Source organism: Lichenostomus cassidix, chromosome 27 (assembly GCF_008360975.1).
Source record: "Lichenostomus cassidix isolate B80296 chromosome 27, HeHo_3.0, whole genome shotgun sequence".
Taxonomy (NCBI): Eukaryota; Metazoa; Chordata; class Aves; order Passeriformes; family Meliphagidae; genus Lichenostomus; species Lichenostomus cassidix.
This window is the reverse complement of record NC_139507.1, coordinates 4,924,256-4,947,058: the sequence shown is the minus strand read 5'-3', so window position 1 is coordinate 4,947,058 and position 22,803 is coordinate 4,924,256. Positions and strand designations below refer to the sequence as shown.

The window sequence follows — 22,803 nt, the reverse complement described above, 5'->3', positions numbered from 1 at the left end:
GAAAAAAATCAAAAAAACATGAGGAATAAAGGGGAAAAAAAGGGAAAAAAAGGGGAAAAAGGGGGGAAAAAAGCAAAAAACCACGAGTAAGAAAGGGGAAAAAAAGTGGAAAAAAAGGGGAAAAAAAGCAAATAATCAGGAGGAAGAAGGGGAATAAAAGGGGAGAAAAAACCAAAATAAAAGCAAAAAACCACGAGGAAGAAAGGGGGAAAAAACCCAAAAATTCGAAAAAAACCCCAAAACCCCCAAGAAAAAACGGGGAAAAAATTCCAACCACCGGACTGGGATTACCAAAACCCTTTTTTTTTCCCAAAACCCTACAAAAAAACCCAAAAAAACCCCGAAGGAGCGGCGGGCGCGGGAGGGAAGCTAAAGCTGGTGAACTCTGGTTGAACCGCTGGAGGAATAAAGGGGAAAAATAGGGGAAAAAAGCCAAAAAGCACGAGGAATAAATGGGGGAAAAAGGGGGAAAAAAGCAAAAAAACCACGAGGAAGAAAGAGGAAAAAAAGCAAAAAAACCCACGAGGAATAAAGAGGAAAAAAAGCAAAAAATTAGGAAAAAATCGAAAAAAAAACCCAAAAACCCTAAGAAAAAAACGGGAAAAAAATCCAACCATCAGCCTAGGGTTGCCGAAATCCTTTTTTTTTCCCAAAACCCTACAAAAAAACCCCAAAATCCCCCCGAAGGAGCGGCGGGCGCGGGAGGGAAGCTAAAGCTGGTGAACTCTGGTTGAACCGCCGGCAGTCAGATGGTCATAAATCATCCGGACATTGCTGAGCATCGAGCTGAGAACTCCTTACCTTCGCCTCTGCCGAGCCAGCCGCCGCCGGATTAATATATTTTCACTCGCAGCTTCCACGCAATCAATAAAAAAATAGAAATTTCCCCCGCCGGCCAGACCCTCCTCCGCATGGGATTGGGTATTTTGATTTTTTTGGGTTTTTTGGGGGGTTTGGGAGGGTGGGGAGGGAGGGTGGGGCAAATAAAAATTGGGGTGTTGGGATGGGGAGGGAATGGTGGTTAAAATGGAATTGGAAATGGGGTGGAAATGGGGTGGAATGGGGTGGAAATGGGGTTAAAATGGGGGGAAAAAGGGGGGAAAATGAGGATAAAAATGGAAATAAAGGGTCTGGAGGGGGTGGGGATGGGCTGGAGGAGGAGGAGGAGGGAATTGTCTCCGGAAAGGAAGGAAGGGAGGGAAGGAGGAAGGGAAAAAAAAAAAAAAAAAAAAGGGAAAAAAATTAGAAAATAAAAAATAAATAAAGGGTGGAGGTGATCCCGGGGAAGGAGAGGTTGGGGAGAATGGGGAATTTGGGATTTTGGGGATTTGGGGGATTTGGGGATTTTGGGGAGGGGGGTGGGGATGATGGGGGAGGGGAAATAATGGGGAATAATGGGGGAAAATGGGGGAAAATGGGGGAAAATGGGAAAATAATGGGAAAAAATGGGAAAAAATGGGAAATAATGGGAAATAATGGGAAAAATGGGGAATAATGGGGAAATAAGGGGAAAATGGGGAAATGGGGGAAATGGGGAAAAAATGGGGAAAAAATGGGAAAAATGGGGCAAAATGAGGAAATGGGAAAATAATGGGAAAATAATGGGGGGAAATGGGAAAAATGGGGAAAACGAGGAAATAATGGGGAAAATGGGGGAAATGGGGAAAAATGGAAAAAAATGGGGAAATAAAGGGGAAGTAATGGGGAAATAGGAAAAATGGGGAAATAATGGGGAAAACAATGGGGAAAAAGTTAGGAAAATGGGAAAAAATGGGGGAAATGGGGGAAATGGGAAAATAATGGGAAAAATGGGGAATAATGGGGAAATAAGGGGAAAATGGGGAAATGGGGGAAATGGGGAAAAAATGGGGAAAAAATGGGAAAAATGGGGCAAAATGAGGAAATGGGAAAATAATGGGAAAATAGTGGGGGGAAATGGGAAAAAATGGGGAAAACGAGGAAATAATGGGGAAAATGGGGGAAATGGGGAAAAATGGAAAAAAATGGGAAAAAATGGGGAAATAAAGGGGAAGTAATGGGGAAATAGGAAAAATGGGGAAATAATGGGGAAAACAATGGGGAAAAAGTTAGGAAAATGGGAAAAAATGGGGAAAATGGGGGAAATGGGGAAAAATGGGGAAAGGGGGAAAAATGGGGATAAAATTTAAAAAATGGGAAAAAATGGGGAAATGATGGGGAAGTAATGGGGAAATAGGAAAAATGGGGAAATAATGGGGAAAAATGGGGGAAATGGGGAAAATGGGGAAAAATGGGGGAAGTAATGGGGAAAATGGGAAATAATGGAGGAAAAATGGGGAAAATAATGGAAAAATAATGGGAAAAATGGGGAAAATGGGAAATAATGGGGGAAAAATGGGAAAAGTGGGGGAAAATAGGGAAATAATGGGAAGAAATGGGGGAAAATGGGGAAAATGGGGAAAAAATCGGGGAAAATGGGGAAAAAATGGGGGAAAATTGGGGAAAATGGGAAAAAAGGAAAATGATGGGAAAATAATGGGATAAAATGGGGAAAAATGGGGAAAAATGAGGGAGGGGAGTTGGGCTATAGGGGTTGGAATGAGGAGAATCTAGGAAAACAACCCAAAAAATCCCAATTTTCTAGGGAAATAACACCAAAGATCAGGATAATTTTGGATAAAACCCCAAAAATCAGGATTTTCTAGAAAAAAACAAAAAAAAGTCCGGATTTTCTCGGAAAAAAACCCCAAAATCAGATTTTTCTCAGAAAAAAAACCCAAAAAAATCAGGATTTGCTCGGGGAAAAACCCAAAAATCAGGATTTTCTGGAAAAAAACCCAAAAAATCAGGATTTTGTGGGAAAAAACTCCAAAAATCAGGATTTTACGGGATAAAAACCCCAAAAAATCCCAAAAAACCAGATTTTTCTAGGGAAAAAACCCAAAAAAATCAGGAAAAACCCCAAAAAATCAGAATTTTCTCAGAAAAAATCCCCAAAAAATCAGATTTTTCTCGGAAAAAAAACCCCAAAAAATCCGTTTTTTCCCCAACTGGCCGCCAGCGTCACTGGTGAGAAATTCGCTAATTCTCTCGCAACGCCAAGGCCTGGCGGGGAGAACTTCCAGCTAATTAGCTTTGCTAATTTATGCTAATTTATGCAAATGAGGCTCGCAGCAGCTTCGCCTCGCCTTTCGCTCCTCACTAAAACCCAAAAATTCGGATTTTTTGGGGTCAAAAATGGGAATTTTGGGGCAAAAACAGGGATTTTGGTGGGAAAATCTGACTGGGAGGAACTTGTGGGGAAGTTTGGGGTTTGGAGATCCAAATTAAGGTAATTAAAGGTGATTAAAGATGAATTAATTAATGATTATTGTTGAGGTTATTGATTGGCCAGGCGGGGAGATTTAGTACCGGTGGGTAAAGGTCACCGAGAGGAGGTTTGGGTGGAAAAAATGTGATTTTGGGTGGAAAAAATGTGATTTTGGGGGCAAAAAAGTCATCTGGGGTGGAAAAAACCTCATTTTGAGGTGGAAAAAAAGTGATTTTGGGCGGAGAAGACTCATTTTGGGGTAGAATAAAAGTAATTTTGGGTGGAAAAAAGTGATTTTGGGTGGAAAAACTTCATTTTGGGGTGGAAAAAACTAATTTTGTGGGGAAAAAAAACTAATTTTGTGGGGGAAAAAAGTCATTTTGAGGTGGAAAAAAAGTCATTTTGGGGTGGAAAAAACCTCATTTTGGGTGGAAAAGACTCATTTTGGGGTAGAATAAAAGTACTTTTGGGTGGAAGAAAAGTGATTTTTGGGTGGAAAAAGTCATTTTGGGGTTGAAAAAAGTAATTTTGGTGTGGAAAAACTAATTTTGAGGTGGAAAAAACTAATTTTGTGTGGAAAAAAGTGATTTTGGGGTGGAAAAAAGTCATTGTGGGATGGAAAAAGTCATTTTGGGGTGGAAAAAACTGATTTTGGGGTGGGAAAAATTCATTTTAGGATGGGAAAAACTCATATTGGGGTGGGAAAACTCATTGTGGGATGGAAAAAGTCATTTTGGGGTGGAAAAATCTAATTTTGGGATGGAAAAAGTGATTTGGGGTAAAAAAAGACTATCTTAGGGGTGGGAAAAACCTCATTTTGGCGTGGAAAATACTCATTTTGGGTGGAAAAAAGTGATTTTGGGCGGAAAAGACTCATTTTGGGGTAGACTAAAAGTAATTTTGGGTGGAAAAAAGTAACTTTGGGGTGGAAAAAAACTAATTTTGTGTGGAAAAAACCTAATTTTGGTGTGGAAAAAATTGATTTTGGAGTGGAAAAAGTCATTTTGGGATGGAAAAATACTGATTTTGGGGTGAAAAAAAGACATTTTGGGCAGAAAAAAGTGATTTTGGGTGGGAAAAGGAGGAGGAGTTGGGAGTGGGAGGAAGGCAAGGAGAGGAATTTCACTTTCTGCACTTTTTTTGGGTTTTTTTTCTCTCTCCAGGCCTGAAGTGCTGACGAGAGAAATTTGGGGAATTCGAGTGAAGGAAGAGAAGAAAAACCTAAAAAGGTCTTTGGAGTTGGTTGGGGAAGGGAGGAGGTGGAGAGAGATTTGAGATTTATTTTAGTTATTTTTGTCTTTACTTTTATTTTGATTTTATTTTTACTTTTACTTTTACTTTTATTTTTATTTTTATTTTTATTTTTCCTTTTATTTTCCTTTTATTTTCCTTTTATTTTTCCTTTTATTTTTCCTTTCCTTTTTCCTTTTATTTTTCCTTTATTTTTATTTTTATTTTTATCTTTATTTTATTTTATTTTTATTTTTCCTTTTATTTTTCCTTTTATTTTTATTTTTATTTTTATTTTTATTTTTATCTTTATCTTTATCTTTATCTTTATTTATTTTTATTTTCCTTTTATTTTTATTTTTATTTTCATTTTACTTTTACTTTTATTTTAATTTTATTTTTATATTTACTTTTATTTTTATTTTTACTTTTATTTTTACTTTTATTTTTATTTTTATCTTTATTTTATTTTTATTTTTATCTTTATTTTCATTTTTACTTTTATTTTCATTTTTTATTTTTCATTTTTACTTTTATTTTTACTTTTATTTTTATCTTTATTTTTACTTTTATTTTTATTTTTCCTTTTTTTATTTTTCCTTTTTATTTTTATTTTTCCTTTTTTTAAATTTTTATTCCTGTTATTATTACTATTACTTTTTGTTTATTCATCATTATATTTATTATTATTGGGGAATTTAATTTTTTTTTTTTTTTCCCCTCTGTGAACCTTCAGGCTGACAACTCCAGAGAGCAAAAAAAAAGAATTTATTCATTATTATATTTATAATTATTGGGGAATTTAATTTACTATTATTAATATTATTATTATTATTTCTCTGTGAACCTTCAGGCTGACAACTCCAGAGAGAGAAAAAAAAATAATTAAAAAAATCAATTAAAAAGTGAATTTTGGAAGTTTGACTAACCAAACTTTGCCAGCTTGTGGAGAAATTTTTCTCCCAAATATTTTGGGTTTTATCCCATTTTTCTGCTGCAACCTCCGGGAAAGAAACATTATTCCCATTTAATTATTAATTTATTTTCTCCCATTTATTTATTAATTTATTTTCTCCCATTTAATTATCTATTTATTTATTCCCATTTAATTATTAATTTATTTTCTTTATTTTATTATTTTATTTTCTCCTATTTAATGATCAATTTCTTTTCTCCCATTTAATTATCAATTTATTTATTCCCATTTAATTATCAGTTTATTTTCTCCCATTTAATGATGAATTTCTTTTCTCCCATTTAATTATTAATTTATTTATTCCCATTCAATTATCAATTTTTTTCCCATTTATTTATTAATTTATTTTCTCCCATTTAATGATTAATTTATTTCTCCCATTTAATCATTAATTTATTTATTCCCATTTAATTATGAACTTATTTTCTTTATTTTATTAATTTCTTTTCTCCCATTTAATGATGAATTTCTTTTCTCCCATTTAATTATCAATTTATTTTTCCCATTTAATGATTAATTTATTTCTCCCATTTAATCATTAATTTATTTATTCCCATTTAATTATCAATTTATTTTCTTTATTTTCTGAATTTCTTTTCTCCCATTTAATCATTAATTTATTTATTCCCATTTAATTATCAATTTATTTATTTTATTAATTTATTTATTCCCATTTAATTATGAATTTCTTTTTTCCTATTTAATTATCAATTTATTTTCTTTATTTTATGAATTTCTTTTTTCCCATTTAATTCTCAATTTCTCTCTCCCAACCCCCAACTCTCTCTCTGACTTTTCTCTGAACTTTTCCACCATAAATCTTTCTGACATTTCCATTTGGGAACTCCGGAGGTGAAAATCAGCGAAAAAGGGGAAAAAAAAGTCCTTTTGGAGTTTTTAATTTATTTAAATTCCTCTGCAGAAAAATTCCAGTTTTAACCTCAACCAGCAGGGAAAAAAAATCTCATTTTTGGGAACTTCGGAGTTGAAAAAAGTCCTTTTGGAGTTTTATTTTATTTATTTATTTTATTTAAATTTATTTAAATTCCTAAATTTCTGCCCAGGAAATCACTGATTTAATCCGGATTTTTATTTTGGATAAAAACTTCCTCTGAAGTGCAAAAAATTTCGGTTTTAACCTCAATCAGTTGGGAAAAAAAATCTTATTTTTGGGAACTCCGGAGTTGAAAAAGTCCTTTGGAGTTTTTAAATTTATTTTAATTCCTCTACAGAAAAATTCCAGTTTTCACCTCAACCAGCAGGGAAAAAAATCTCATTTTTGGGAATTTCGGAGTTGAAAAAAGTCCTTTTGGAGTTTTTAAATTTATTCAAATTCTTAAATTTCTGCCAAGGAATCTTCACTGATTTTATCCGGATTTATTTTGAATAAAAAATTCCTGTTTTAACCTCAACCAGCAGGGAAAAAATCTCATTTTTGGGAACTCTGGAGTTGAAAAAAGTCCTTTTGGAGTTTTGAAATTTATTTAAATTCCTCTGCAGAAAAATTCCAGTTTTAACCTCAACCAGCTGGAAAAAAATCTCATTTTTGGGAATTTCAGAGTTGAAAAAAGTCCTTTTGGAGTTTTTAAATTTATTTAAATTCTTAAATTCCTGCCCAGGAAATCACTGATTTAATCCGGATTTTTTTTGGATAAAAACTTCCTCTGAAGTGTAAAAAATTCCTGTTTTAAGGTCAACCAGTTGGGGAAAAAATCTCATTTTTTGGAACTCTGGAGTTGAAAAAAGTCCTTTTAGAATTTTTAAATTTATTTAAATTCCTCTACAGATAAACTTCTCAATAAATTTCCAACCAGGAATTTTCACTGATTTTATCCGGATTTATTTTGAATAAAAACTTCCAGTTTTAACCTCAACCAGCAGGGAAAAAAATCTCTTTTTTGGGAACTTGGGAGTTGAAAAAAGTCCTTTTGGAGTTTTTAAAATTTATTTAAATTCCTCTACAGATAAACTTCTCAATAAATTTGAGGGATTTGAGAAAAAAAGGGGAAAATTAGTTATTTTGTGGGTTTTTGGGGTGGAGTGGAAGGAAGGGATTTGGGGGGAAAAAGGGAAAAAAAGGGGAAATTAGTCACTTTTTGGGGTTTTTGGGGAGGGATTTGGGGGAAAAAGGGGAAAAAAGGGAAAATGAGTATTTTTTGGGGTTTTTTTTCAAGCGGGAATGGATTTTGTGAAGTTTGATGATGAAAATTCAGACTTGAGAAGGAAGGAAGTGAAGAAAAAATTCACCGAAATTGAGAAAAAACTCATCCAAATTCAGAAAAAACTCACCGAAATTCAGAAAAATTCCCCGAAATTCAGGAAAAACTCCCCGAAATTCAGAAAAACTGCCCGAAATTCAGGAAAAATTCCCCCAAATTCAGGAAAAACTCCCCGAATTCAGAAAAAACTCCCCGAAATTCAGGAAAAACTCACCGAATTCAGAAAAAACTCCCCGAAATTCAGAAAAAACTCCCCGAAATTCAGAAAAACTCCCCGAAATTCAGGAAAAACTCCCCGAAATTCAGGAAAAACTCCCCGAAATTCAGGAAAAATTCACCGAAATTCAGAAAAAACTCACCGAAATTGAGAAAAAACTCCCCAAAATTAAGAAAAAACTCACCGAAATTCAGGAAAAACTCACCGAAATTCAGAAAAACTCACCGAAATTCAGGAAAATCTCACCGAAATTCAGGAAAAACTCCCCGAAATTAAGAAAAATCTCCCCGAAATTCCAGAAAAACTCACCGAAATTCCTGCGAGGAATTTTCCAGGGAATCCCAGGCCGAGAATTCCAGGAGGACTGAGAGGGAAAAAGGAGAAAAAAGGAAAAAAATGTGAAAAAAAGTGAATTTTGGGAGATTCAGCGTCAGCCAGAGGGAGAAATTTTGGGGATTTTTCTCCCAAATGAAGTTTTTCTCCCAAAATTTTCATTGCATTTAATTTTATTTATTTTATTTTATTTATTTTATGTTATTTTATTAAGGTTAATATTACCAGAGCCTTTAATGTTTAATTCCACTTAGCCGGAGATTTGGGATGGGGAAAAAATGGAAATCAAAGGGGAAAACCACAAAAAAAATCCCAAAGAAAACCCAAAAAAAAAAAAACCCAAAAAAACCAAAAAAACCCCAAAACCGCCCAAAAAAATCCCCAAAGAAAACTCAAAGAAAATCCCCAAAAAATCCCAAATAAAACCCCAAAAACCAAAAAAAAAACCCCAAAAAAACCCCAAAAATTCAAACCAAAGCGGGTGGAGAGAAAATAAATAAATTCCCTCCAGGGAATCAATGAAAAAGAACTAAAAACGAAGAAAAACCAAGAAAAAAATCCCAAAATTCTCCCAACCCCCTCGCCGGAAAAGTTCTTTTTTTCAGTTTCTTCTCCTGGTTATTCATTAATTTCTTTTCTTCTCCTCCTCCCAACCCAAAAAACCCAAATTTTCCCTTTTTTCTCCACCTCCTACCTCCTTTTTTCCCATTTATCTTCTCTTTCCCCAATCCGGCCGTGGGAGGAACTTGTGAAGAGTCAGAGTTTGAGGAGAAAAAGTGAATTTTTGGGTTTTTTTGGGTTTTTTTTTGGGTTTTCATTGGGATTTTTTGGGGGTTTTTTTGGGTTTTCCCTTTATTTCGATTTTTTTCCCCAATTTTCTTCTCTTTCCCCAATCCGGCCGTGGGAGGAACTTGTGAAGAGTCAGAGTTTGAGGAGAAAAAGTGAATTTTGGGTTTTTGGGTTTTTTGGGTTTTCATTGGGATATTTTGGGGGGTTTTGGGGGGTTTTTTTGGGGTTTTCCCTTTATTTCGATTTTTTTCGCCAATTTTCTTCTCTTTCCCCAATCCGGCCGTGGGAGGAACTTGTGAAGAGTCAGAGTTTGAGGAGAAAAAGTGAATTTTTGGGGGTTTTCTTTGGGATTTTTTGGAGGGTTTTTTGTGCTTTTCCGCCTTTATTTTGATTTTTTCCCCATTTATCTTCTCTTTCCCCAATCCGGCCGTGGGAGGAACTTGGGAAGAGTCAGCGTTTGAGGAGAAAAAGTGAATTTTTGGGGTTTTTAGGGGCTTTTTTTGGGTTTTCATTGGGATTTTTTGGGGTTTTTTTTGGGTTCTCCCTTTATTTCGATTTTTTCCCCAATTTTCTTCTTTTTCCCCAATCCGGCCGTGGGAGGAACTTGCGAAGAGTCAGTTTTGCTGAGAAAAAGTGAATTTTTGGGGTTTTTTGGGCGGTTTTTTGGGGGGATTTTTTTTTTATTTTTGGGGTTTTTTGGGGGGTTTTCTGGGGGATATTTTTGGGGGTTTTTGGGTTTTTCCCCCTTTTTTCTCCATGATTTTTCTCTCCCGGGCGGAGCTGCTCCTCCCTCGCCCAGCCCAGCTCAGCTCCGCCCTTTTTTTGAGTCGAAAAACCAGAATTTTGGGTTTTTCCCACCCCGAGGAGGAGGAGAGGAGAGTTAGGGAGGATCAGAACTCTTTTTTTTAATCCCAAAAATCAGGATTTTGGGTTTTTCCCATCCCCAGGAGGAGGAAGGAAGAGTTCCAGAGGTTCCTGAACTCTTTTTTTAATCCTAAAAAGCAGAATTTTGGGTTTTTCCCATCCCAAGGAGGAGGAAGGAAGAGTTCCAGAAGCTCCTAAACTCTTTTTTTTAATCCTAAAAAGCAGAATTTTGGGTTTTCCCATCCGGAGGAGGAGAGGAACTGGAATTTCCTGAACTCTTTTTTTTAAGTCTAAAAAGCAGAATTTTGGGATTTCCCATCCCGAGAAGGAGGAGGAGAGAATCCCGAAATTTCCTGAACTCTGTTTTTAATCCTAAAAAGCAGAATTTTGGGTTTTTCCCATCCCCAGGAGGAGGAAGGAAGAGTTCCAGAGGTTCCTGAACTCTTTTTTTAATCCTAAAAAGCAGAATTTTGGGATTTCTCATCTCGAGGAGAAGTAAGAGAGAGTTCTGGAGACTCTGAGTCCTTTTTTTTTGGTCTAAAAAGCAGAATTTTGGGTTTTCCCATTCCGAGGAGGAGAAGGATTGACTCTCGGAGGATCCTGAACTTTTTTTTAATCCTAAAAAGCAGAATTTTGGGTTTTTCCCATCCTGAGGAGGAGGAAGGAAGAGTTCCAGAGATTCATGAACTCTTTTTTTAATCCTGAAAATCAGAATTTTAGGTTTTCCCATCCCGGAATTTTCTGGACTCTTTTTAACCCCAAAACTCAGGATTTTGGGTTTTTCCCAAACCCCAACAAACCCAACCAGGCTGGGAAACCCAAACCCCAAATTTTTCCTCTCCTGGGTTGATCTGAAGGGTTGGAGTTTTCTACCTTTGCCTGGCAGGGATAATTCACCCTTAATTAGCGCTAATTAGCGTTAATTAGCGTTAATGAGCGATCAGCCCGGGGCTGAGGGGTTGGTTTGAAAAAAACCCACAGAAAACTGGGAAAAAAAACCCCAAAAAAAACCGAGAAAAACACGAAAAATAAAAAAAACCAAAATTAAAAAAAAACCCTAAAAAAAAAAAAACTAAAAACCCAAAAAGCCGTAAAAAAAAACCCTAAAAAAACCCCCAAAAAAACCCTGAAACAAAAAATAAAACCATAAAAAACACCAAAAAAAAAACCAACCCAAAAACCACAAAAAATACCCAAACAAACAAAAAAAAACTCCCAAAAAAACTCCGTAAAAATCCCAAAAAAGATTTTTGGGATCAATCAGCAGATTTTGGGATCAATCAGCAGATTTTGGGATCAATCAGCAGATTTTGGGATCAATCAGCAGATTTTGGGATCAACCAGCAGATTTTTGGGATGAATCAGCAGATTTTGGGATAAATCAGCAGATTTTGGGATAAACTAACAGATTTTGGGATGAATCAGCAGATTTTGGGGTAAGTCAGCAGATTTTGGGATAAATCAGCAGATTTTGGGATCAATCAGCAGATTTTTGGGGTAAATCAGCAGATTTTGGGGTCAATCAGCAGATTTTGGGATCAATCAGCAGATTTTTGGGATCAACTAACAGATTTTTGGGATCAATCAGCAGATTTTGGGGTAAATCAGCAGATTTTGGGATCAACCAGCAGATTTTGGGATGAATCAGCAGATTTTGGGATCAATCAGCAGATTTTTTGGGATCAACCAGCAGATTTTTGGGGTAAATCAGCAGATTTTGGGATAAACAAACAGATTTTGGGGTAAATCAGCAGATTTTGGGGTGAATCAGCAGATTTTGGGATCAATCAGCAGATTTTGGGATCAATCAGCAGATTTTTGGGATCAATCAGCAGATTTTTGGGATCAATCAGCAGATTTTTGGGGTAAATCAGCAGATTTTGGGATCAATCAGCAGATTTTGGGGTAAATCAGCAGATTTTGGGGTAAATCAGCAGATTTTGGGGTAAATCAGCAGATTTTTGGGATCAACTAACAGATTTTTGGGATCAACAAGCAGATTTTTGGGATCAATCAGCAGATTTTGGGGTAAATCAGCAGATTTTGGGGTAAATCAGCAGATTTTTGGGATCAACTAACAGATTTTTGGGATGAATCCGCAGATTTTTGGGGTAAATCCGCAGATTTTTGGGATTCCCCTTTCCCAAATCCCAAATCCCAAAATCATCTCTCGCGGGATTTTCTCTCTCACGTGACCCAATGACGTCATCCCCTTTTTTGGGGTTTTTTTTCCCAATTTTTTGGGACAATCCGGTCAGGAATTTCTCCTCTCCCTGCAATTCCCGTGAAATTCCATCAGCGAATTCCCAAAATTTCCCCTCAGGCTGGATTTGGGATTTTCCCTTTTTTTTCTTTTTTTCCCCTTTTTTAAATTTTTTTTCCTATTTTTTTTCTCTTTTTTTTCTTTTTTTTTTTCTCTTTTTTCCTCAATTTTTCTATTTTTTTCTCTTTTTTTTCTTTTTTCTCTCTTTTCTCTCTTTTTTGGGTTTTTTTTTCCAATTTTTCCCAATTTTTTCAATTTTTATCTTTCGACCTGGAGGAGAGCAAACTGGGAACTAAGAGAAAAAAAATGAAATTTTGGGGGAAAAAAATGAAATTTTGGGAAAAAAATTTGGATTTTTTTTTCCTGGAAAACCAGGGAAAAATAAGGGAATTTTGGGGGAAAATTTGGATTTTTTTCCCAGAAATTTGAGGATAATTAACTGAATTTTGGGGAAAAATTCGGATTTTTTCCACCTCTCATCTCTCTCGACCAGGAGGAGGAATTTCCCTCTTTCTTCCCATTTTTTCTCCCTCAAGCTCTTCCTCAAAAAAGAGAAAAAATTGGGAAAAAAAGGGATTTTTTTTTCCCTGGAAAAACCCCAAAATCTCTTTTTTTCCCCTGAAAAACCCCAAAAAAAAATCCTATTTTTTAATCGGAAAAAAACCAAAAAAAATCCAATTTTTTTCCCTGGAAAAACCAAAAAAAATTCTAATTTTTTCCCTGGAAAACCCCAAAAAATCCCATTTTTTCCCTGGAAAAACAAAAAAAAAATCCCATTTTTCCCCAGAAAAACACAAAAAAATCTCATTTTTTCCCCGAAAAAAACCCAAAAATTCCCTTATTTTGTCCCTAAAGAGGCAGAAAAAAAAAAAAATCCCATAAAATCCATCCGGTTAAAGAGGAGAAAATCTCCATTAATATCAATTTATCGATGATTTATGGGAAAATCAATGAAATCAATTAATAAACTTAAAGGGATTTCTGCTCGGGATTCGAGTGAAGGGAAATAAAAATAAAAATTGAATTGAAAAATAAAAAATTGAATTGAAAAACTTTTAGAAATTAATAGACAAAACTAAAAATTAATAGAAAAATTAAATAAATGAATAGAAAAATAAAAAAATTAATAGAAAAAATTTTCAAATTTAATAGAAAAATTTTAAAAATTTGAGAAAAATAATTCAAGTTTCTCAGTGGGAGAAATAAAGTGAATTAGGCAGAGAAATTTTTGGGAAGAAAAATGAATATAAAAAAAGAAAAGAAAAATAAAAATAAAATAAAGATGAAAATGCAAAGAAAAATAGAAATAGAAATAAAAAATGAAAACCAAAATAGACGTAAAAATGAAAATGGAAATAAAAATGAAAATGAAAATAAAAATAATGAAAATAAAAATAACAATAAAATAACAATAAAAAATAAAAATAAAAATAAAAATAAAAATAAAAATAAAATTAATAAAAAATAAAAAATAAAAATAAAAATAAAAATAAAAATAACAATAAAAATAACAATAAAAATAACAATAAAAATAACAATAAATAAAATGATTAATTATAATATTTTAAAAAACAAATAAAGAGAGAAGAAAAACCAAAACTTTGCTGCTTTAATTCGATTTTTCCGATTTTTTTTCCCTCCACACAAAGGATTTTCCTCAATCGAGACTTTTGTGGAATTTTTTTTTTGGGGATTTTTTTCTCCCGAGACAGAAATTCCCAAACAAAATCCCAAAAAACCATCAAAATCCCATTTTTTCCTCTTTGCTTTCCACGATTTTGGACAAAACGAATTAATTTCAACATCCAAACCCAAAAAAAAAAATCACATTTTTTTCCCAAATCCGGATCTTTCCAACCCAAATTTCCTTTTTTTCCCTTTTTTTTGAGAATAATTGAGTTTTATTGTGAATAAACAAACCCTTGGCGAGGCAATAAATCAATTTATCACTTCATTTCCCAGGGAATTGATTGATTGATTTGTTTTTATTATCCCCAAATGGCGAAAAAAAAGCAAAATAAACTTTTGACAAATGAGGGTTTTTGGGAGAAAAAAGGCGAATTTGGATTTTTTTAAAAAATGGATAATTATTGATGGATAATCGATATTAATATGGAGAATTTTTATGGATAATTTTTTGTGGATAATTTTTTTAAGGACAATTTTTAATGGAGATTTTTTCCTAGAGATCATTTTTTTATTGCTAAATAAAACCGTTAATAAATGTTTTATAGATAATTTTAAAAAATTTTAAATACAATTTTAATGGAGAATTTTTATAGATAACTTTTTCAAGGATGATTTTTTTAATGGATTATTTTCTATGGAGAATTTTTATGGATTTTTTTTTAAGGACAATTTTTAATGGAGATTTTTTCCTAAAGATAATTTTTTTATTGATACTTTTAAATATCATTTTCATAGATAATTTTCTATCGATAATTTTTTTAAAGATAATTTTGAATGGAGAATTTTTAATGGATTTTTTTAATGGATTATTTTTAAAGGATAATTTTTATGATTTTTTTTTTAAGGTCAATTTTTAATGGAGATTTTTTCTAGACATAACTTTTTATTGCTACTTTTTAATATCATTTTCATGGATAATTTTCTATCGATAATTTTTTTTTAAGGAGAATTTTGAAGGGAGAATTTGAATTGATAATTTTTAATATAAAATTTTAATGGATAATTCTCTGCGGATAATTTTCTGTAGATAATTTTAAAGGATAATTTTAATGGAGAATTTCAATTGATCATTTTCTATGGATAAGATTTTTACGGATAATTTTAATTGATAATTTTTAATGGATAATTTCTTATGGATAAGTTTTTTTCCTGATAATTTTAATGGATTATTTTTAATGGATAATTTTCAATTGATAATTTTAAATTGATAATTTTAAATTGATAATTTTTAATGGATTATTTTAATGGATAATTTTTTGCAGCTAAATTCATTTCACAGACAATAATTTCTCCTCTCCAACCTTCCCCGAGGCTTTAATCTCATTTTTTTCACTCAATTTTCACCAAACTTTCGACAACAATTAATTCCCAAATCGATTTATTTATTTTTTTGATTTCTTACCTTCCGGAGGTTCCAAACCAGGAGGAAATTCGGGAAATCCGGTGAAGGTTGAGCTGAAAAAAAATCAAATTTAGGAGAAAAAAGTGATTTATTTCATCCTTTTCTCTGCGTCTCTTCGGCTGCTTGTTGGGATGGGTTGGAATTGGAATTTTTTCTGCGAAAATAGTTGAAATTTTCTTTTTTTTGTTGTTGGATTTTTTAATTTTTGGGTTTTTTGGGGTTTTTTGGGGTTTTTTTGGGAGGGGGAATCGTTCTGTTCGGACAGAAGGTGGAGGGATTGAAAATAAAGAAATAAATAAATGATTTTTAAAAAAAAAATAAATCAAATTATGGATGAAATGGGAATTTCTTCGAGGAGATGCAGAGAGCTCGGAGGGAGGAGGAGAGCTGAGCAAAAATTCCCCAAAAATAAAGTTTAAAAATCCCCAAAATAAGGGGAAAAAGTTCCCAAAAAAAGGGAAAAAAAGTCCCAAAGGAAAGGGGAAAAAGTGCCAAAAAAAGAAAGGAAACAGTCCCAAAAAAGGGGGAAAAAGTCCCAAAAAAAAGGAAAAAATTGCCCCCAAAAAAGGGAAAAAAGTCCCAAAAAAAGGGGAAAAAAGTCCCAAAAAAGGGGGAAAAGTCCCAAAAAAGGGGAACAAATCCCCAAAAAAAGAGGGGAAAAGTCCCAAAAACAGGGGGAAAAAGTTCCAAAAAATGAGGGAAAAAATCCCCAAAAAAAGTGAAAAAATCCCAAAAAACCAGGGGAAAAAAATCCCAAAAAAAGGGGGGAAAAATCCCAAAAACGGGGGAGAAAAGTCCCCAAAAAAGGGGAACAAATCCCAAAAAAAAGCGGGGAAATGTCCGAAAAAAGGGGGGAAGAATCCCAATAAAAGGGGGGGAAAATAAAAAAAAAACAGGGAAAAAAGTTCCAAAAAAAAGGAAAAAAATCCCAAAAAATGAGGAAAAAATGAGGAAAAAATGAGGGAAAAATGAGGGAAAAATGAGGGAAAAATGAGGGAAAAATGAGGGAAAAAAATGAGGAAAAAATGAGGAAAAAAAGAGGAAAAAAAGAGGAAAAAATGAGGAAAAAAAGAGGGAAAAAAGAGGGAAAAAAGAGGGAAAAATGAGGGAAAAATGAGGGAAAAATGAGGGAAAAATGAGGAAAAAATGAGGAAAAAATGAGGAAAAAAAGAGGAAAAAAAGAGGAAAAAAGAGGAAAAAAATCCAAATAAAATCTCCACCTCCCCAATCCCTTTTTCCTCCTTTCGAGTTGTTTCTCTTTTCCTAAAGATCTTTTCTGAAAGTCGCTATGAGGAGCAGAGAGAACGAGGAAACCAAACGGATTTATTTTGCTTTTTTCCCATTTTTTCTGAGCCAGTAGGAATCGGCCGCTTGTGTCACTTCGGGAAATTGATTCCAGATGGCTGGAAAAAGGGAAAAAAACCAAAAAAATCCACAAAAAACCAAAAAAACCCGCAAAAAACAAAAAAAAAAATCCAAAAAAACCCCAAAAAACCCAAAAAAACCAAAAAAAAACCCCAAAAAAATCCTAAAAACCCCAAAAAAAAAAAACCCCAAAAAAATCCTAAAAACCAAAAAAAAACCCAAAAAACCCCCAAAAACCCCCAAAAAACAAAAAAAAATCCCCCCAAAAAATCCCAAAAAAATCCCCAAAAAAATCCCCAAAAACCCCAATAAACACCCAAAAAAAAAGGCAGAAAATGGGAAAAAAAATCGAGGAAAGGAAAAGGAGGAAAAGTTCCTCAAAACCTGCAGGATTTGGGATTTTTTTTCTCCCCTCGAGCCGCGAGAGAAATCGGATTAAATTTGGCTTTTTTCATGGAATATTTGGGATTTTTGGAGGTTTTTTATCTCGGTTTTGGCTCGGAGAGGAGAGAAGGAAAGCGGAGTTGGAATTTTGGGATTTTCAACCCAAATCCTGCCTGGAATTGGTGGGAAAAATGGAATTATATCCTAAATAAAGTCACCCTGCTGGGAAATCCCTGTCGCGACATGTCGCGATTCGTTTGCCAGCTTCCTCCTGTCCCCTCTCTGCCCCAAAAATCGCCGATTTGGCACCAAAAAGAGGAGGAAAAAAAAAGAGAAAAACCAGTTGGGATTTTTCTCCCAAACCACTCCCTCCCGGCCGAGCGAAAAACAAAGGAGGGAAGTGAGAAAAAAGGGAAAAAAAACCGAAAAAAAGGGAAAAAACCTAAAAAAAGGGAAAAAAAACCTAAAAAAAGGGAAAAAAACCGAAAAAAGGGGGAAAAAAAACCTAAAAAAAGGGAAAAAAACCGAAAAAAAAGGGGAAAAAAACCTAAAAAAAGGAAAAAAAACCGAAAAAAAGGGAAAAAAAAACCTAAAAAAAGGAAAAAAACCCCAAAAAACCCCCAAAAAAACCCCAAAAAAGCCAAATCGCTCTGATTTCTCGCCTCGTTTTTCATGGGAAATGTCGAAACTCTCTCGGCGCCTTTGGATTTCTTCTCTTTTCTCCTCCTCCCGGCGTGGAAAAGGGAAAAAAAATGGAAAAGTTCAAAGGGAAAAAACCTCTCAGCTCCTTCCAAACGGTTTTTTTTTGGGTTTTTTTCTCTCTGTTTGGCAGCTGAGGTTTTGCCTTTTGTCTCTCCGCGTGTTTGCCTCCGGGTTGGAAACATGGAAATAATTCGAAATGATTCGAAATGATTCGAAATAATTCAAAATAATTCAAAATATTTCGAAATATTTCGAAATAATTCGAAATAATTCGAAAATAATTCGAAAATAATTCGAAATAATTCGAAATAATGCGAAATAATTCGAAATAATTCAAAAATAATTCAAAAATAATTCAAAATAACTCAACACAATTCTAAAATAATTCAAAAATAATTCAAAATCATTCAAAATAATTCAAAATAATGCAAAATAATTCAAAAATAATTCAAAATAATTAAAAAATAACACAAAATAATTCAAAATAAAAAGGTTGGGATTGGAGGGATTTGGGTTTCGGTTGAGAAATTCTGCTTCAGAGCTCATTTCGAAGGAAAACACCCCAAAAAAAGGGGGAAAAATAATCTGGGAAACCCCAAAATTCTGCTTTTTCCTCGTTTTTTCCACTCTTGCTTCCCAGGCTTTGATTTAAAATGATGAATTCCGAATTTCTCCCGCTAAATTCGTATTTAGGGTGCTAATTATTTAATTTCCAGGAATAAAAAAAAAGGGAAAAAATAAGAAATTGGGATTTTTTTTCGAGCTGAAGGCTTTGGGAGAAGATGACAGGAGAGAAAAAACCACAAATAAATCACCGGATTGCCCAGAAATCGATGGCAGAGCAGCTCGAAAAGAGCCAATTCTCCTCTCCCAGCCCCGAATATCGAGCAGAAAATAACAAAAAATCTCATTTTCGGCGAGTTAATGAAGAAACTTTATAGACAGATCAAAAAAACCGATTAAAAACATTAAATAACTATGAAAAACGGATTTAAAATGCTCTAAAAATAGGAAAAAAATGAGATTAGAGGAGCTGGGGGAGGGAGAGGTTACACGGAGGTTACTCGGAGGTTACTCGGAGGTTACTCGGAGGTTACTCGGAGGTTACTCGGGGTCAGGAATTCCCATCCCAGCTCCAAACCAACTCCTGTCCGGCGCGGAAAATTTGGGATTTCTCCCCAAAAATCTGCTCGGGAGAGGTTTGGTGTCGCTGCAGCTCTGCTTGCCCAGCCCAGAGCCCCAAACCCGCTTGTTTGGGGTCACTTCTGTCCCCTTTGGGGTCACTTCTGTCCCCTTTGGGGTCACTTCTGTCCCCCTTCTGTCCCCAAATCCCAATCCTATCGCCATTTGGGGTTTCTGAAAGATTTCCTCCTAGAGTTTTGGGGTTTCTGAAATTTTTCCCCTCGAGTTTTGGGGTTCTGTCCCTGCTTTGGGGTCACTGTCCCCTTCTGTCCCCAAATCCCGATCCTATCGCCATCTGGGGTCTCTACAAGGTTTTCCCCTGGAGTTTTGGGATCTCTGCACTATTTCCCCTCGAGTTTTGGGGTTTCTGTCCGGTTTGGGGTCACTTCTGTCCCCTTCTGGCCCCAAATCCGGATTCTATGGCCATTTGGGGTTTCTGAAAGATTTCCCCTCGAGTTTTGGGGTTTCTGTAAGATTTTCTCCTAGAGTTTTGGGGCTCCTTCCCTGTTCTGGGTGCCCTTCTGGCTCTGACCCCAAATCCGGATCCTATCACCATTTGGGGTTTCTGCAAGGTTTCCCCCTCGAGTTTTGGGGTTTCTGAAAGGTTTCCCCCTCGAGTTTTGGGGTTCTGTCCCTGCTCTGTGTCCCCTCCTGTCCCCAAATCCCGATCCTATCACTGTCTGGGATCTCTCCAAGATTTTCCCTGCAGTTTGGGGTTCTGTCCCTGCTCTGTGTCCCCTCCTGTCCCCAAGTCCGGATCCTATCGCCATTTGGGATCTCTGCACGATTTCCCCTGCAGTTTGGGGTTCTGTCCCTGCTCTGCGTCCCCTCCCGGTTTTGGGGTTCTGTCCCTGCTCTGTGTCCCCTCGTGTCCCCAAGTCCGAATCCTATCGCGATTTGGGGTCTCTGCACGGTTTCTCCCGCACTTTTGGGGTTCTGTCCCTGCTCTGTGTCCCCTCCCTGTTTGTTTTGGGGTTCTGTCCCTGCTCCGTGTCCCCTCCCTGTTTTGGGGTTCCCGCGGCACTCTGGGGTTGTCACCCCGAGCTGAGCTCCGGTTCCAGCTCTGGTTGCAATTCTCTTGTCACCAGGGGATTTGGGGTCTCCGCACCTTCCCCACAGTGTCACAGTGTCCCCCGGTCGGTGTCACAGTGTCACATAGTGTCCCCAGCCCGGTTAGTGTCACAGTATCCCCAGCCTGGGTCGGTGTCACAGTGTCACACTGTCCCCAGCGCGGGTTGGTGTCCCCAGCCCGAGTCGGTGTCCCAGTGTCACACTGTCCCCAGGTCGGTGTCCCAGTGTCCCCAGCGCGGGTTAATGTCACAGTGTCCGCAGCCTGGGTTGGTCGGTGTCACAGTGTCCCCAGACGAGTTAGTGTCACAGTGTCCCCGGGTCGGTGTCACAGTGTCCCATAGTGTCCCCAGCCCGGGTTAGTGTCACAGTGTCCCCGGGTCGGTGTCACCGTGTCCCCAGCCCGGTCGGTGTCACAGTGTGTCACACTGTCCCCGGGTTAGTGTCCCAGTGGCCCCAGCGCGGGTTAGTGTCCCAGTGTGTCACAGTGTCCCCAGCCCGAGTCGGTGTCACAGTGTCCCCGGGTTAGTGTCACAGTGTCCCCAGCGCGGGTCGGTCGGTGTCCCAGTGTCCCCAGCCGGCTTGGTGTCACAGTGTCACAGTGTCCCCGGTCGGTGTCCCAGTGTCCCCAGCGCGGGTCGGTCGGTGTCACAGTGTCACAGTGTCACAGTGTCACAGTGTCACAGTGTCCCCGGTCGGTGTCCCAGTGTCCCCAGCGCGGGTCGGTCGGTGTCGCAGTGACCCCGAGGCCCCGAGGGTGACAATCGAGGGGACAGTGGCACAAAGAGCAGTTGATTTAAGGTTGGCAGGACAGAGGATCGGGACAGTTTGATCTCAGCTCACTGCCGCGGATCCTCTGCTCGCCAGACAGAGAAATTATTAAAATAGAAATAGAAATGGATTGATTAGTGTGAGAGAGAGAGAGAGAGAGAGGGAGAGAGAGAGAGAGAGGGAGAGAGAGAGAGAGAAAAGGAAAGAAAGAAAAAGAGAAAAAGAGGGAGGGAGAGAAAGAAAAAGAAAAAGAGAGAGTGAAAGAAAGAGAAAAAGAAAGAAAGAGAAAAAGAGACAGAAAAAGAGATAGAAAAAGAAAGAAAAAGAGAGAAAGAGAGGGAGAAAGAAATAGAGAAAGAGAGAAAAAGAAAGAAAGAAGAGGAAAACAGAAAGAAAGGAAAAGAGGGAGAGAGAGAAAAAGAGAGAAAGAGAAAAAGAGAGAGAAAGAGAGAAAGGAAGAGAAAGAAAGAGAGAAAGAAAAGAAGAGAGGAAGAGAGAAAGAAAGAAAGAAAGAGAGTAAGAAAGAGAGAAAGAGAAAGAGAGCAAAAGAAAGGACGAAAGAAAAAAAGAAAATAAGTAACCAAACCTCAGCGAATCAACTAAACAAAAGGGAACGAGGAGATCTCTGAGAGAGAGAGAGAGAGAGAGAGAGAAAGAAAGAAAGAAAGAGAAAAAGAGAAAGAAAGAAAGAGAAAGAAAGAAAGAAAGAGAGAGAGAGAGAGAGAGAAAGAAAGAAAGAAAGAAAGAAAGAAAGAAAGAAAGAAAGAAAGAAAGAAAGAAAAAACAAGCAAACGGCAGCGAATCAACCAAACCAAAGGGAATCTCCTCTCCGCTCCACTCCAATCCCCAACCCGAGCGAACTCCGCGCTCTGCCAGAGCAACTCCTCATCCTCCTCCTCCTCCTCTTCATCCTCCTCATCCTCCTCATCCTCCTCCTCATCCTCATCCTCCTCCTCTTCATCCTCCTCATCCTCCTCCTCCTCCTCCTCCCCATCGGCATCTCCCCGAATATTTCACGAAATCCTCTCCTCTCTCCTCCTCCCTCCGCGATCTCCCCCGGCAGGCAGATCAGAGCCAAACCAGCGAGAAAAAACCCACAGCGAGAGAGAGAGAGGAGGGGGAGGGAAAAGAAATAAATAAAATTAAAAAAAAACAAGGGGAATTCTCACCCGGAGAATCCTCAGCGAGCATTTAATCTCGGCTGGGCTGGCAGGTTTATCGGCTCGGCGCGCGGCGGGTTTTGGGGGAAATATTTCAAAGCAAACCTCAGCCGCTCCTCCCTCTGCTCTGCCGCTCGCACCGCGCCGAGAGAAACCCCGAAATCCCGAAACCCCGAAATCCCGAAACCCCGAAACCCCGAAACCCCGAAATCCCGAAACCCCGAAACCCCGAAATCCCGAAATCCCGAAACCCCGAAATCCCGAAATCCCGAAATCCCGAAACCCCGAAATCCCGAAATCCCGAAATCCCGAAACCCCGAAATCCCGAAACCCCGAAATCCCGAAATCCCGAAACCCCGAAATCCCGAAATCCCGAAACCCCGAAATCCCGAAATCCCGAAACCCCGAAATCCCGAAATCCCGAAACCCCGAAACCCCGAAATCCCGAAATCCCGAAATCAACCCGCGCTGCGGCCGCCGAGATTTGGATTTTTCCGGAGGGGTTTTGTTGTCCCGGCAGGGTTTGGGGGCTTTGAAACCAAAATTCTCGGGTTTGAAACCCGGTTTTGGCCATTGAAAGGTATTTTTTGGTGGTTTTAAGCGTGTTTTGGCCGATTTAAACCCGTTTTTGGCCAATTTAAACCCGGTTTTGGCCAATTTAAACCCATTTTTGGCCGATTTAATGTAATTTTTTGGTGGTTTTAAGCGCATTTTGACAGATTTAAACCCATTTTTGGCCGATTTAAAGGCATTTTTTGCCGATTTAAAGGCATTTTTGGCCAATTTAAACCCATTTTTGGCCGATTTAAAGGCATTTTTTTGGTGGTTTTAAGCGCATTTTGGCCACTTTAAACCCTGTTTTTGGCCAATTTAAACCCATTTTTTTCCGATTTAAACCCA

At 36.9% G+C, this 22,803-nt stretch overlaps 1 protein-coding gene across 3 annotated transcripts in view; it reads right to left on the bottom strand.

Moving 5' to 3' along the window:
* The window catches only part of HOXB3 (homeobox B3), a 32,173-nt gene extending 10,213 nt beyond the window's left edge, over nt 1–21,960 (bottom strand). The window contains exons 1-3 of one of the 3 annotated variants that reach the window (XM_085083473.1): nt 21,913–21,960; nt 15,272–15,324; nt 8,241–8,295 (exon numbers count right to left, since the gene is read on the bottom strand). The gene's annotated coding sequence lies outside the window, so the exon portion shown is untranslated. Of the gene's footprint in view, nt 1–8,240; nt 8,296–15,271; nt 15,708–17,238; nt 17,338–21,912 lie in introns of those variants that run through there. The other 2 variants (XM_085083472.1, XM_085083471.1) reach the window with 2 other exon arrangements.
* Between the last annotated feature and the right edge of the window lie 843 nt (nt 21,961–22,803).